At 45.7% G+C, this 15,351-nt stretch overlaps 1 protein-coding gene across 2 annotated transcripts in view; it reads left to right on the forward strand.

The window, feature by feature from the left end:
- WDFY4 (WDFY family member 4) overlaps positions 1-15,351 on the forward strand; it is an 856,906-nt gene that overhangs the window by 697,534 nt on the left and 144,021 nt on the right. The window lies entirely within an intron of this gene.

Consider the following 15,351-nt stretch of genomic DNA (forward strand, 5'->3'; position numbering starts at 1 on the left):
CTCTACCTCAAGAGCGGCTGTCAGAGCCGCACACACAATCTTTGTCTCAAGGCAGCTGTCAGAGCTGTGCACACAATCGTTGTCTCAAGGGCAGCTGTCAGAGCCGCACACACAAGCCCTGTCTCAAGGGCAGCTGTAAGAGCTGCGCACACAATCTTTGTCTCAAGGGCAGCTGTCAGAGCTGCGCACACAATCCCTGTCTCAAGGGCAGCTGTCAGAGCCACGCACACAATCCCTGTCTCAAGGGCAGCTGTCAGAGCTGCACACACAATCTTTGTCTCAAGGGCAGCTGTCAGAGCCACGCACACAATCTTTGTCTCAAGGGCAGCTGTCAGAGCCGCGCACACAATCTTTGTCTCAAGGGCAGCTGTCAGAGCCGCGCACACCATCTCTGTCTCAAGAGCCGCAGTCAGAGCTGCACACACAATCTCTGTTTCAAGGGCAGCTGTCAGAGCTGCACACACAATCTCTGTTTCAAAGGCAGTTTTCTGATCTTCCTACACAGTCTCTACCTCAAGAGCGGCTGTCAGAGCCGCACACAAAATCTTTGTCTCAAGGCAGCTGTCAGAGCTGTGCACACAATCTTTGTCTCAAGGGCAGCTGTCAGAGCCGCACACACAAGCCCTGTCTCAAGGGCAGCTGTCAGAGCTGCGCACACAATCTTTGTCTCAAGGGCAGCTGTCAGAGCTGCGCACACAATCCCTGTCTCAAGGGCAGCTGTCAGAGCCACGCACACAATCCCTGTCTCAAGGGCAGCTGTCAGAGCCGCGCACACAATCTTTGTCTCAAGGACAGCTGTCTGAGCCACGCACACAATCCCTGTCTCAAGGGCAGCTGTCAGAGCTGTACACACAATCTTTGTCTCAAGGGCAGCTGTCAGAGCCGCACACACCATCTCGGTCTCAAGAGCCGCTGTCAGAGCTGCACACGCAATCTCTGTCTCAAAGGCAGCTGTCAGAGCCGCACACACAAGCCCTGTCTCAAGGGCAGCTGTCAGAGCTGCGCACACAATCTTTGTCTCAAGGGCAGCTGTCAGAGCTGTGCACACAATCTTTGTCTCAAGGGCAGCTGCCAGAGCCGCACACACAAGCCCTGTCTCAAGGGCAGCTGTCAGAGCTGCGCACACAATCTTTGTCTCAAGGGCAGCTGTCAGAGCTGCGCACACAATCCCTGTCTCAAGGGCAGCTGTCAGAGCCACGCACACAATCCCTGTCTCAAGGGCAGCTGTCAGAGCCGCGCATACAATCTTTGTCTCAAGGACAGCTGTCAGAGCCACGCACACAATCCCTGTCTCAAGGGCAGCTGTCAGAGCTGTGCACACAATCGTTGTCTCAAGGGCAGCTGTCAGAGCCGCACACACAAGCCCTGTCTCAAGGGCAGCTGTCAGAGCTGCGCACACAATCTTTGTCTCAAGGGCAGCTGTCAGAGCTGCGCACACAATCCCTGTCTCAAGGGCAGCTGTCAGAGCCACGCACACAATCCCTGTCTCAAGGGCAGCTGTCAGAGCTGCACACACAATCTTTGTCTCAAGGGCAGCTGTCAGAGCCACGCACACAATCTTTGTCTCAAGGGCAGCTGTCAGAGCCGCGCACACCATCTCTGTCTCAAGAGCCGCAGTCAGAGCTGCACACACAATCTCTGTTTCAAGGGCAGCTGTCAGAGCTGCACACACAATCTCTGTTTCAAAGGCAGTTTTCTGATCTTCCTACACAGTCTCTACCTCAAGAGCGGCTGTCAGAGCCGCACACAAAATCTTTGTCTCAAGGCAGCTGTCAGAGCTGTGCACACAATCTTTGTCTCAAGGGCAGCTGTCAGAGCCGCACACACAAGCCCTGTCTCAAGGGCAGCTGTCAGAGCTGCGCACACAATCTTTGTCTCAAGGGCAGCTGTCAGAGCTGCGCACACAATCCCTGTCTCAAGGGCAGCTGTCAGAGCCACGCACACAATCCCTGTCTCAAGGGCAGCTGTCAGAGCCGCGCACACAATCTTTGTCTCAAGGACAGCTGTCAGAGCCACGCACACAATCCCTGTCTCAAGGGCAGCTGTCAGAGCTGTACACACAATCTTTGTCTCAAGGGCAGCTGTCAGAGCCGCACACACCATCTCGGTCTCAAGAGCCGCTGTCAGAGCTGCACACGCAATCTCTGTCTCAAAGGCAGTTTTCTGATCTGCCTACACACTGTCTACCTCAAGGGCAGCTGTCAGAGCCACGCACATAGTCTCTGGCTCAAGGACAGCTGCCCTAGTCCATAAAGGCACTGCATACCTTGCGTGCAGCGGTCAGAATCTCAAACACAGATCGCTTCCTGCGTTACTCTTCATCAGGTCCACACGCTAAAAGTCTCCCATAGAGAGTTATTAGAGAATCTCGCACACATTCTGTGACCTACAAGCTGCCCTCACAAGCCCACAAAAATATATAGCTTGCAAGTCGGATACTCACTTACAATGTGTGTCCTTCATCCAAGTGCTGGAGTCCAGGATACAAGTGGGCGGCTTTCAGAGAGTCACACATGCACCATTCTTCTACTTGAGTTAGTTGTGCTTCCCACATAAGGCTTCATAGAGCCCAAGGAGAGCAGATTTGTGTGTATGGTATTTGAGTTACAATAGAATCCCTACCATATCTCACACGTTTCAGTCCTAGTCATGGGGATAGGAAAGTCTTACATCCATGCTCCTCCCTCTGGAAAACATGATCTCTGTCTCAGTATCTTTAACATCCTTACAGTCCCCATTAAACAGCGTTAGCTCGTTTTGTGCGAACAGTATCTGTGATCGTTACTTTTGTTTGGTATAACCTCGGTCTGTTCATCTTCTGGTCACTCTACACTGCCAGGAATTATAAATAATGTAACTCCGCATTCAATGGAACCCTTTATGTTGTAAGGACCAGCCAGCATCCGTCTTCAATCACTAAAAAGCCTAGAAAAATGGGTGTAGTATGTGGAATCCTGTAGCTTGAGATGTCCAGGGCTGAATTTGTCTTTGCACAGATGGTTTGCCTCGTCTTCCCTGTCTCCGTAGCAGTGCATGCTTTAGCTAGCCATTTGAATAACACAAAAGTGGCTAATAGTAATGCATACTTAGGAAAGATAGAAGTGTGAAGGAGTTGTTATAATTTTACAATGCAAACGTTGGCTGTATGCTAGCCTACGCGCTACAAAGAGTTTGTGATGAATTTACACTTTCTATCAGTGAAATCCTCAAAGTAGAATCCGATTTAAACATGTAGACAGGGTCCCCCTAATAGTTGCCACGTTTCTCAGTTCGATAGCAGGCTGGGGATGCATAGAGTGAATATACCTCTAATGAGGAGAACCCAGAAATGATGTTCTATCAATGAGAAGTGCAAAAAGAACAACTGATGGACAGAATGTTAAACAATGTCAAACATTCACCCCAGTACAGAGATCTGGTCCTTAATCCGTCATTTTGTGCTCCCTGTGCCATTACAGCTTGAACCCAGCCATATGCAAATCAGTCTTCATCCTGTTCCTCATGGGAACAGTCCAGTCCGAACTGCCAGGCCAGGTCCTTCCTGGACTGGAAACAAGCCTCCTGGGACCGGTTTCTAGGTAACAGCCCTCATCAACCAGGCTAGCTTGACTCCAATGGCATGGAGAGCACGGGACCCATGTCTGGGCATACCCGTCCCACTCGGGTTGACAAATGCTAAAAGAATTATTGATGGACAGAATGTTGAACAATGTCAAACGTTCAGCCCAGTATAGAGTTCTGGGCCTAATCCACTGGGTTCAATCTAGGCTGGCGGATATGGGGTGATGCCCCGAAACCAGTCCCAGGATGCTTTTTTTCCAGTCCAGGGAGAACCTGTCTTGGCAGTTTGAGCTGGACTGTTCCCATGAGGAACAGGGTCAAGACTGATTTACATATGACTTGGTCTGAACTGGGGTGGCATAGTGAGCAAATGAACAACGGATTTAACCCAGAGCTCTTGACTGGGGGTGAATGTCATTTGCTCTGCATTCTGTCTATCATCTGTGTGTCTTTTGCAATCCATGAGAAGGGCACGTTGAGAGACTATCCCTTTCAGCAGGAGGACATGTAGAAGGAATATTGTGCCACAGAAATGGCCAGAAGGGAGGTTCCATTCATGAAGAGGGCACATGGGGGGATTGTTATATCTCTATTTCTACATACAATAAATGATCTATCTCTGAAGATGCAACAGAATGAGTAAGGACCATCTTGGTGGTGGGGGGTGGGAAGAGTCACAATGTTGGAATGGGCCATCGCTGAGTGTCCTGCAGGGGAGTTATGGTTCTTCCATGGTGATACTGTAGGAATTAATATTGGGCACCTCTGCTGGACACTAATTGCGCCCAATGTTGTTTAAAGGCCTGGAGAGCAGAGAATACTATAAAATGAAGAACACCTAGGACGTTACCGGAAACTTGTGGTGCCTTTGGGAACGTCACATCCCCTGTCCTTCTCTGGGAGAGAAACTGGCTTTGCAAAGTGCTGTGGAGCAGGGGTTGGTGCATTGTATCATGGGTTGGTGGGCTGTGGGTGAGTATGTCCTTCAAATGCTGCAATTTACACATTTTCGATTCATTCCCCGTTTCAATTAAAGTCCATGTTTTTCTCATGGAAGAGGGAGTAGGAACAGAGACAGTCTGTCATAAGGGTTGAGGAGTTGTCACTGAATTAATTCCTGGCTCTTCTATCTGCAAAGCAATTTGTTTTCGTTTTCAAAACGACAATATTTGATGTGGTGGGGGATACACTCGTTCTCTTTTCACACCCTTACCATCTGCGTGTCCATCTTTGAAAAGTTCATGCCTAGGGGCGATAAGTTTCGCCGTGCTGCGAATTTGAAAATGATAAACTTCCACAATAGAAGTGATTAATAATCAGTAATGCTGCATTTGTTTATCAGTTGCCACCTGGCACCCAGAAGCAGCGGATTCCGCCAGGTACGCTTTACCAAAGCTCATGTTTACTTACTGCCAGGGTGAACCCGGGCCAAGCGTGTCACATAGCTGCGATAAGATGAGAAACCAACAGTGACCAGCAAGCTAACCAAGCGTTGCCGCTCAGAGATTGGTCACAGCACTGTGAGTAATAGCATCAAACCCCTGTCTGTGGTTACAGGTGTGTCTTTCACCCACACCTTTTTTATTACATCACATCCTTTCTCCTGGGGTAGAGCAGCGCGTTTCACTTTACCCTCCAAGAGTGACAGCATTGTCTTTTTCCTCTAATTTACCTATTTGGGGGGTATAATGATGGATCTGACACACCTCTGGCTTTATTTAGCGGTCCTGTGTTTAAAATGGAAAAATATAAGTGTAGGTACTCTGTACCAGAGTACATGTTTGTTTCTGAGAAGTACCGGTACTCTCCAATCAACAGTATTACATACTTAAATAAAAACGTTCCGGTAGTCAAGTCAAGTCAGCTTTATTCGGTGACGAGGCAAACACAATAAAAGCATATTTAGCTAAGTGAAAAATAAAAATACATGCTGAATATATCTCACGTATAGAAATTAATTGATAATATATGTGCACATTTAGAGTACATTGGAATATCACAGATGAAATATAAAATCCAATATTCAAAAACTCCTTAAAATACAATCTACCACTAATTCGCCCAATAAAGTGCAAATGCATTCAGTGCAAAGGGATGCGGACAAGAGAGGAACTGTGTTACGCATCATATTTTTCATACAACCGAACATCCAGAAAGGCATAATCTTTTCTTATCCTGATCGATTTTTTTATGTTGCATCAGCAGCAGCCTGCTCCTCCACCACACACCTTTCTGAGAGTTACAAAAGAGTCTTTTAATCGCCTGTCTCCAGCTCACATCGGTACCTCACAGTCATCATTGCCCCCTTTAGTTCGGCGGTGCTTTCATTCGGTCATGTTGTAAGTTACAGCAGCACATCTGCGGGAGAAGCTGCATTTCCCTCACAAGATTTTTCTCCCTGCCCTCATTAACACATATGCTTTGTCCCTATCACCCCTGTATAGCCACGCTCCCGGGAATACACGTTCAGCGCACATCACGTACTGGTAGGTCATCGGCAGTCAGGGCTGCTAAGGTGTTTCGCGCGCCCGGGGCCGGTCGGTTGCTATAAACTCACCGTGTGTTTTCTGTGGGCTTGAATTCCTTCTCACTAGGAAGCCGCGACAGCGAGCGCGGGAATGAATGAAGTTAGCAATGTTTACGTGAGGGTTTTCCGGGCCTGGCAGCGGCCGGCAGGGCGTTCCTATCCCCGTCCAATCTCCTGTCACGGAGATCTGGCGGCTAGATTTACACCAGGCAACCGGTGTGTACAGAGCAGGGCCGGGGCCGCGGTGAGCGCGAGCCGCGGCCTGTATCCAGGAGACAGGCGCAGGCCGCCCAAACACAGGAAGTGGGGCGCGAGGACGGGAGGGGAGGCGCACTTGACGTATTGGGGTCGGAGGGCAAGAGGGACATATATTATGTCACGAAGAGGGGGCGCGAGGGACAAGGAGATTAACGCGGAGAGGGAAGGGCAGTATATCAACGAGAGGCTGCAAAGGATGCAGGGTCGGGCTGGCATGTAGGGAAATTCGCCATGGCAAAGGGGCTGGTCTGACAGTCCTGGGTGTGGACGGTTTTCTGGCTTACTGACATCCAATTTTATGGCCTGGAGGGTTTCGTTTTAACTGTTGATTCGCAGGATATTACTACAAAAATTGCCTACAGCAAGTAGAAATAGGTGCACTCTTCCATACCATGCCAAACACCTTTAGAGCATTTCTTTACAAGTTCAAAACTCCCTTGATTTTCAACTTTTAAAAGGTGCCTCACTTGTTAGTTATCTGATTTCGGGAGAGGCCATAATGGGAATGATACAGAATGTCATGAAGGAAGAGGGCGTGAAAGACGCATACAGTATAAAGAGGTGGCAAAGTAGGCACATAGCCTGCCAAGAGGGAGGACAAGAGAAACGTCCACTGAATACAGTGAATGTATGAGAAACAAGCATTGTAAAGATGTGTGGCGCCGCGGCTAGGGCGACAGACTCCGGAATCTGCAGATCACGGTTCGATCCCCGGCACCGGCGGCAGATTAGCACCTTGTGACTCTGGGTAACAGCTTGCTTAATTTTCCCGACGGCCCCCCATAGAGGCCCTTACGGGTGAGGTGATTGTGCGCTTCACAAATGTTAAATATTATTAGTAAAGATGACCATCCAAGCCTTAAGATGCGGCTGTCCAACACTGGTTTACAGTAACTGCATTGGTATAGCGCTTCACCATCCATTTCGAGGCACTGGAGAGTATTTTCAGCTGGGCAACTGGGAATTGCTTGGGTGGAAGGATATTGTACTTGCAACGAGGCCTGTATGGGAAGTGTTTTGGTGCAATGCGTGAGTAATCCGAGTGCTGCTCTTATCCTGTCCACAGGCTCCACAGGGCGAGGGGCAAAAGATGACTGAGAAATGGTTTGTGTGCGGTTTGCGTTAGTCAGCTACTAAGAATTACTCCCAGCTCTTATATGGAGTTTTGGTGATAACCAACCCTTCAGTCCACATCTGATCGATCCAGAAAGGGGAGAGGGCTGTTCAGCTTCACACCTGGGGGTTCTGAACTCCAAGAGACCACCCGCATTCCTATATTGATTTCTGCCCTTCACCCTGAATACTCTTTAACAGCACAGCTTCCATTGACTCCTCATGGGGGTAACTGCCTGGCTGGGGCACATCTTTCGTATTTGTAGGTTCAGGCTTTTTTTGTATCCTTTGGCGATGTTTTCTGCCCCCTATGTAGATCCCATGCTCATTTTCAGAATGATGCCTTGTGCCTACACCAGAGCGTGTGGTGGAAGTCCTGCCTTGCATATCCGAGTGCCTTGCTCAAGGGATGCAGGCCTTCAAAATTGTAGTTTATCACTTGAACATCAGCTTGCGTACTTTACCTTACCCCTCCCCTCCCCCCCCCCACCCCCCCGCATGTACCCCTTCCCGGGAAACACACGTGACACAAATTAGGCTGACCCTTCCATCGGTTCAGTGCTGTAGGTACCCACTTGACCATGAAGGGCATGTGGAAAGGGGCACCATCATTAAGGTACATTGGTAATGTTGATAAATGGAATTTTCTCTTTGGACTCAGATAGGCTGCGCTTTGTTGTTTATTTGAACAACTCTTATACAGTTGGAGAAGGGGTTGGTGCTTGTTGTTATAGTGGGTTTTGGAGTCGGAGGTTCCCATTCACTGTCGCCACAGGGACTGGCTGGCCTATTGAGAGATATGTGAGCTGAATCAGTGGTGAATAGAATTAGGGTGTTGGCAATTGCCTACAGGTGGAGTTTCTGCAGGGCTCTTCTTCACACTCGGGAATGAAGCATGTGAGAGGAGTGTGCCTCACCTCGGGAATCAGAATCTCTTTTGAGTAAGAGCATGTAATAGCGACTTCGGACCAGATCTACTATCTCTGTTTTCGAGACCGGGATGTGCAATTTGTTCACTGACTGATGTTCAGATTGGCATACAATCTGTCGTTGAACCTGTGAACAAATAGGTCAAACTGCAAATTGTTTATGCGCAGAAGGTCGTAATAAGACATGCTCATGAACATTAATTAGGCAGGTCGCAATTTGTGACTCTCTCTGTCTAGCTGTGAATGCAGAGATTGAGGCCTGCTTGGCACAGCATACTTCTTTCCCTACAGTCACTATCCCAGATGTGAAACATTTTTTGAAAAACAACCCAGGCCATTAAAGTAACAGCTTTTGATTAAAAAAAAAATGTATTTCCTTTTGTAAGAGTCATCGTGGAAGGTGTTGAGAGGAGGGAGAAGGCAGTGTTCCTCTTGACCACTGTCTGCCTCAAATGTGGCCTCCGATACAAATACCAAAGACGAATTACTCTAACTGGGGCAGTTTCCCTTTTGTCAATTACCATTCCAACTTCGAGGGCCAAATGAACAAACCCCTCAGAAAGTCGCAACCCCTGGGATTTGAAAAATCAAAGGGTTTACAACCCCAAATCGCTTTTTAAAATGTAAAAAAAACCTTTATAAATCTGAAAAGTCTTTTTTGCAAATCATGAATGGGGGGACGCATGAAGAGCCCCCCTCATATTTGCAATTCAAAAAGAGATGCATCAAAAGTTTGTGACCACTACTGAGCCTTGAATTGGGGTGATGAATAGGTGCAGGCAAAATCCCCCAGCGGAATTTCGGGAATTTTGTGTTACACTTCTTAATCTAAATTCCCCAAATTATGTCATTACGTTTTATCACATACATATGCACCCATTTGTGGCAAAATGATAGCCGGGAAACAATATGAATAACCAGAATGTGAGGCCCATTATCTGTGACAGTTGTGTTTGTCGTGCTATTTATTTAGCATGAAATGCATCCTCGCGTCAAAAATTGATGGAGACCACATTTTGCGCTAAAACATAGCACTACATGATAGAGCTGCATTTCTTGTAATTTTCTTGAAGTTTTGCATAATTATACAAAAACAAATTATGCCAATTTCACACCCCCCCCCCCCTCCACCCAATGATAACTGTATTGCAAATGGGAAGCTGTCCCATCAACGAACCATCTTTGTTATGTAAAGTACTTTGACAGAAATAGTGGTAAGAGTCTATATAGGATGACCAATATTCACTTTTTTATCATTACCGTAAACTATCTGCAAAACATCTTTAATAAATAACAGGTCTGGTTCACAAATGATTATTTTTGTAAAAAAATATATTCCATCCTCTATTGAAATGCAACAAAATGTCGCCCAATGTCCTTCCGAGTTAGAGTATATGGTGACACGTTTCTATACTTTGTAAATCTTTTCCATCCATTTATATGCATGAAACACATTTCAATCACCTAATAAATACATCAGTTGTATATGTAGTGCCTAATAAAGTGCTATACCATGCTAAGCCATGTTGAGTGAGTAGATAGTCAAATTACTAGAATACTCTTTCTCCCTCTCTTCTTTATCCCTCGCTCCTCCTTCTCGTTCTGCCCTTCCTGCATGAGTTACCTACATAATAAGTTCATATATTTACAGTGAGGCGTGGCACCTGCCATTCCAACAGAATTATGGCCAACCACAGAATCCAATGAGGCCTACAATCCTTGCTTCGAAGAGGAAACCGAATTTCCACATATTTCACCCTCATACCCACATTACAATGGATCAGCAGACCTACAGAAGATGTACCTTCTATTTTTCTATAGGTTGCATTGTAAACGAAGGCAGCAGCCGCTGAAGATACATGCCACCTGTGGCGGAGAATCACTGCATTACTAGGTCTAGTCAGTACTACTCAGTCCATGAGATTTGTTTGATTCCGCCAGGAATACCGTCACTCCCCGTCTGCCTCACTTTTATCTTCTAGGCTCATGAAGAGCTGCTCACCCTTAGCAGGAGAGGTAGTGCTTAGATGTCCTCTCCCGGAATAGCAGGGAGAAGATCTCAAGGCACCTAAAACTGTTGAGTGTACCCTGGGTAAATCTACACTGCTGTCCACCCTCATTGGAAAAATGGCAGGAGCTCTTTTCATCCCGGTTGTCAACTTTCAGCCCACAGCTCAAGCTAAAAAAAAGCACATTCCCTCTTTCTCTCTCCTGCTTTCTCTCTCTTTCGTTTCATTCTTCTAATAACATTTGATTTTGACATCTCACAGAGCAAAGTAGCCATAATATCGGACAGTGTACACAAACCCTCTCTATAATCTGGCTTTCTTGCACAGTCAGTAGCATCTAGTTAACCCTCCAAAATATGCTGGAATTGTTCTGTGTGTTAGTGAAGGCGATGGAAACGATTTCCACTAAATAAAAATCCCTACTACTGTCTTTGTCACTGCTTGTTTGTAATGTCCCTCATACTTCAAAATAGGCTGCTTCAGAGCACGTTTGGGTAACAATCCGGTTGGGGCAAACAGCGTAGACGCATTCACAGGTTTCTAGTCCTTAGAATGCATTCATAAAGGGATATTTCCTTTGTCGTTTGTGAAAAACTACAGAGTTCAAGGTGGCCATTTTATCATCTGCTAAAGAATTCCAGGCTGCAGAAGCCATCATAGGTAACATAGATCACTACCACTTTTCTTTTTAGCTTGTCTGCTGGCATTGCTAAAGAATTCATACTATCAGATCCAAATATATCGGGGATGTGTACATTGTACTTTTGAAAACATGCCATAGGTGAAGTAACTACAATCACTTTCTGCTTCACAGTTCAGAATAAATTAAATAATGGTGTCACTTTGTGCATACTTTTTATATTACATGCTAGCAAGATGTGTTGACTCTGTTAAATGTTTCTTTTTGTTTAGCAGACCACTTTGAGATAAGTCTAGGATGTTCTGCGGGTGTTACGTAAGCAATCCAATTCCAAATAGGCAAGGTCTTTCTTCTGGAATTTAGTCCTGGGCAGCGAACTCCGCACGATTCGCGGAGTTTTCTGCACTCTGCCGAGCACGTAGAATTCCAGCAAACTCCGCTCCACAAAGAGAAGTGGAGTGGAGTTTTTTCCTCATTCGCCAACATTAAGTTGGCGAGCGCATACGGAAAATCCAACGCTAGACCACCTCCCAGCGAGATTTCTCAACGCAGGCGGGCGCGGATGGTTGCAAATGCTCGTATTGAGAAACCCTCTGCTCCGATTGCGGAAGCTGCTGCTTGAGTAGAATATCTACTCCAGTGGCAGAAAGAAGCAGTGCATCTTGCACTGCGCATGGTGTCATTGTCACTGGTTACACCCGGCACAAAATCTGTGTGAATAACATTCCGCCTCCTAACCCACGCACACAAAGCACTTTACAAACTTGGACCCGAATGCCTCAACACACGACTTTCCTTCTACACCCCCTCCCGCCAGCTACGCTCCTCCAACCAAGCCCTTGCTGCTGTACCTCGCATCAACAAAACCACCATGGGAGGAAGATCCTTCTCCTACCTGGCGGCTAAAACCTGGAACTCACTTCCCATTCACCTCCGCCTCACTCAGAACCACCTAGCATTCAGAAAGCAACTTAAAACCTGGATATTCGACAAGTAATTCCCCACCCTTCTTCAAGCGCCTTGAGACCCTCTGGGTATGCAGCGCGCTATATAAATTAATTGAATTGACCTAACGCACTGTGCCGCTTGCGTAACTCCTCGTAGTTCGGCACGTGGATCTCTGCGGCCTAAAATTAATGTCTGTGGCAGATAGTGCTTTTTAAGATTTTCCTATAACTTCATTGCCAGACTATTTAACTGACATAGACTGGCAAACCCAAAGAAGTCTAGGCCCTTGTTTTTCTGTTGCTGATAGTGCAGGACACTTTGTTTTTCACAAATTTGCAACCTTGTTCCTGCCTAAAGAGTAGCGGGAAGCACACATTAAATGGCAATATTCCAATGTGTACGTACCAAGCTCTCTGATCGCAGAGCGGTGAAGGTCTGATGCTGGAAACGGCGGTATTTATGTCCAAGTTACAATCCTCACTAGCTGCACCACGTCTGGTTTATGGAGGGGTTCTTTCATTATATATTACACTACATTTATGAACTCTTACAGACTTATTGGGTAACTCAATGAACATCAAAGGACCTGGATATAGTACAACAAGAACAACAAGTGGTCCCAACATTCCTCTTTGGACAAGCCAAAAAGGTTGTGACTTTTCTATTTAAATTTGATCAGTCACTCAAAGAGTATATTCACAACATGATTCCACAAGAGATGAACGAATACTCTTCAGTGACTGATCAAATTTAATTAGAAAAGTCACAACCTTTTTGCTTGTCCGAAGAGGAACGTTGAGACCACTTGTTGTTCTTATTACATTTATGAACTCTGGCAACAGGTACAGGTCTCATTAACTGCCTTGATTAGCCGTGGTAGAAGAGCACGTTTTTTCAGATCTCTCTTCAAGCGATTTGCAGACCTCGAATTGCCATTAGAAAACCATAAGGGCTACTGACGTCAGTCAGCGGATACATGTAGTGCGGGGACACACCAGTGCTGTAACCATGCGCTTTTCAAATGAATAAAAAAATAAATAGTTGTAAAATAAAAAGTGTGGGGTAGACAACCCCTGACTCTCCCATGGATAACAATCTCCATAGTGGACCAGTGACTTTCAGTTTAACTCCTTGACTCCTGTAATGACTAAAGTGCAGTGTTTTCAGGCACAGGACTTACATCCCATAATCCTTTGCTTTTCCCAATGTGTTTTTCTGATTGGATCAATTTTGAACCAGTAACCTCTGTTCTGAAGACTACTCAATTGACAAATCTACTCTGCCACCAGGCAAAGTTAGACATTTCTTTATCAAGGGGCATCCACCATGCCTCTCATTTTATCCTCAAGGTAGTAAACTCATAAAGTAGTGAAGGGGATTGTTGGCAGTGTGATTGGTTTGTGTGATACAGTTTTCTCTGTACCCAAGGAGAAGGGTCAGCTCTTTGTGAGTCCATGTGTCACGGCTCACTTTTTGTGGCTCATTGAGGATGTCGCTTCTGGAACTGACCCCCTTCCCACCACTGAAGTACTCTTTAGTTTTTTTGGTCCCTGTGCACATTCACCCTCATTCTACCTAATAAAATCCTTTTTTTCCAGCAGATGTCTCGCTCGGACTGAAATAGAATTAATATCCATCAACAGTAGAAATGGGTTCTCCTCTGGCAGCCGGGGAGGAACTTTCAACCCCAGCTTATCATTTATAGGCTGCCACCAGACTTTATAAAGCTCATTCAGTCTCTGATTGGAGCTGCACCCCTGTTGAACTCTTACCCAAATATGGAATAGTACTGAGGCTCTTAGGCCCTATTTGAAGGAAACCTTTGACCTTGACTTGGCCTGTGAGACAGTCTAGGTATTTGCCCTTTACTTGAGTAGAAACATCTAGAAGCTGACTATCATGATGCAGAGACGAGACATTACATATCATGGAGATAAAAGAGATGCACTGAATGTCATTGTGGAGAGAGAAAGAGAGAGAGAGAGAGAGCGAGAGCGAGAGAGAGAAATTAACGTAAAATGATTACAGAGAGAGAAAGAAAGAGAGGGAAAGAGAGAGAGGCTTGGCCCGAAAATCATGAAGGAATGAGTCATATCATATAAGCCCAGCATGTCGAAGTAGGGAGACATGTCCCCTTGAGACATAAACACAATTCTTAAATGGAGCATGAGAAAGAATGCCTTAGGAGAGACTGACATATGGTCTGAGTATCGCGTGGGCGAGAAAGTTGTACCCTAAATATCACAGAGTGAGCAATTCGAAGCGAGACAGCACTCTAAATGATATTAAAGAGGATGGTCATAGGGTTATCTCATTGAGCATGGGTGGTCTCTGATTTTAACTGTGGATAGAAAAATGAGCCAAAAATGTCTCTGTGGATTGAGACGTGCCGAGGATATTGTAAATTTGAAAGAGAAATGTCTTTAATATTGAATTTATAAGCAACATGGCTTGGATATCAAATGGTATTGCAGGGAAATGATTATATGGTATTAATGTTATGTGACAATAGATAGGCACACTCTGAAGGCCAAGTGGGAGAGGGAGAAAGGGAAGGAGAAATGGAGATGCCAGTGATCAGTTTTAGTGGAAGAACCTGCTCTGACTTTATTGATGAGGATTAAATAGCCTAGGTGAGGCCTCCCTCCCACACACACAAAATACTATGTTTGGCAAATAATACTTATAGAAGTAGCACTTTTTCAGAGTCACAATATTATTTATTTTCACAGAACCAAGAGTTCTTGTTGACTCTTGTCAAATAATGAAGACCAAAATCTTTATCCACAAGTATATCAACAAGTAAGACATCAGTCCTCTTGATTAATACACTATACTGTAACCCGCTTTCACAACCGGGTGCCACCTTTGGCATATTGTTACATGCCCTCGTTATAGCATCTATGACACCAGACCTACTTTCGGAGGGTCTATTCACATGGCGTCCTCCCAAAGCAGGAAACAGCTTTTCTAAGATGGTTCAGCTGTCTTACCTCTGCTACTGCTCTGACCTGGAGCTGTTGTAAACTTTATTAAACTTAACATAGATATTACACGTATTCAACAATACGGGTAACATGTGTAATTGCCCTTACCTTTTATCTCTACATGGGTCTTTTCACTGGATGTATTGTAAGCTAGCTGGTGGGTATTCCACCATTTCTGTCCTGATTTAAAATGATCAACATAGTATTAGCCAAATTCACTTAAACCATTGCCTCAAAGAATGTAGCATTTGCAGCTTAGTTGATGTGTGTAAATCATACCACATTTTTATTGCAGCAGGATCACCAATGACAATCTGCCTGAGCTTGTCTTTTTCTCACTCAATCATGATTTCTGGGTGCAGTAACCTTACTTTGTTTA

Source organism: Lissotriton vulgaris, chromosome 5, assembly GCF_964263255.1.
Source record: "Lissotriton vulgaris chromosome 5, aLisVul1.2, whole genome shotgun sequence".
Lineage (NCBI taxonomy): Eukaryota > Metazoa > Chordata > Amphibia > Caudata > Salamandridae > Lissotriton > Lissotriton vulgaris.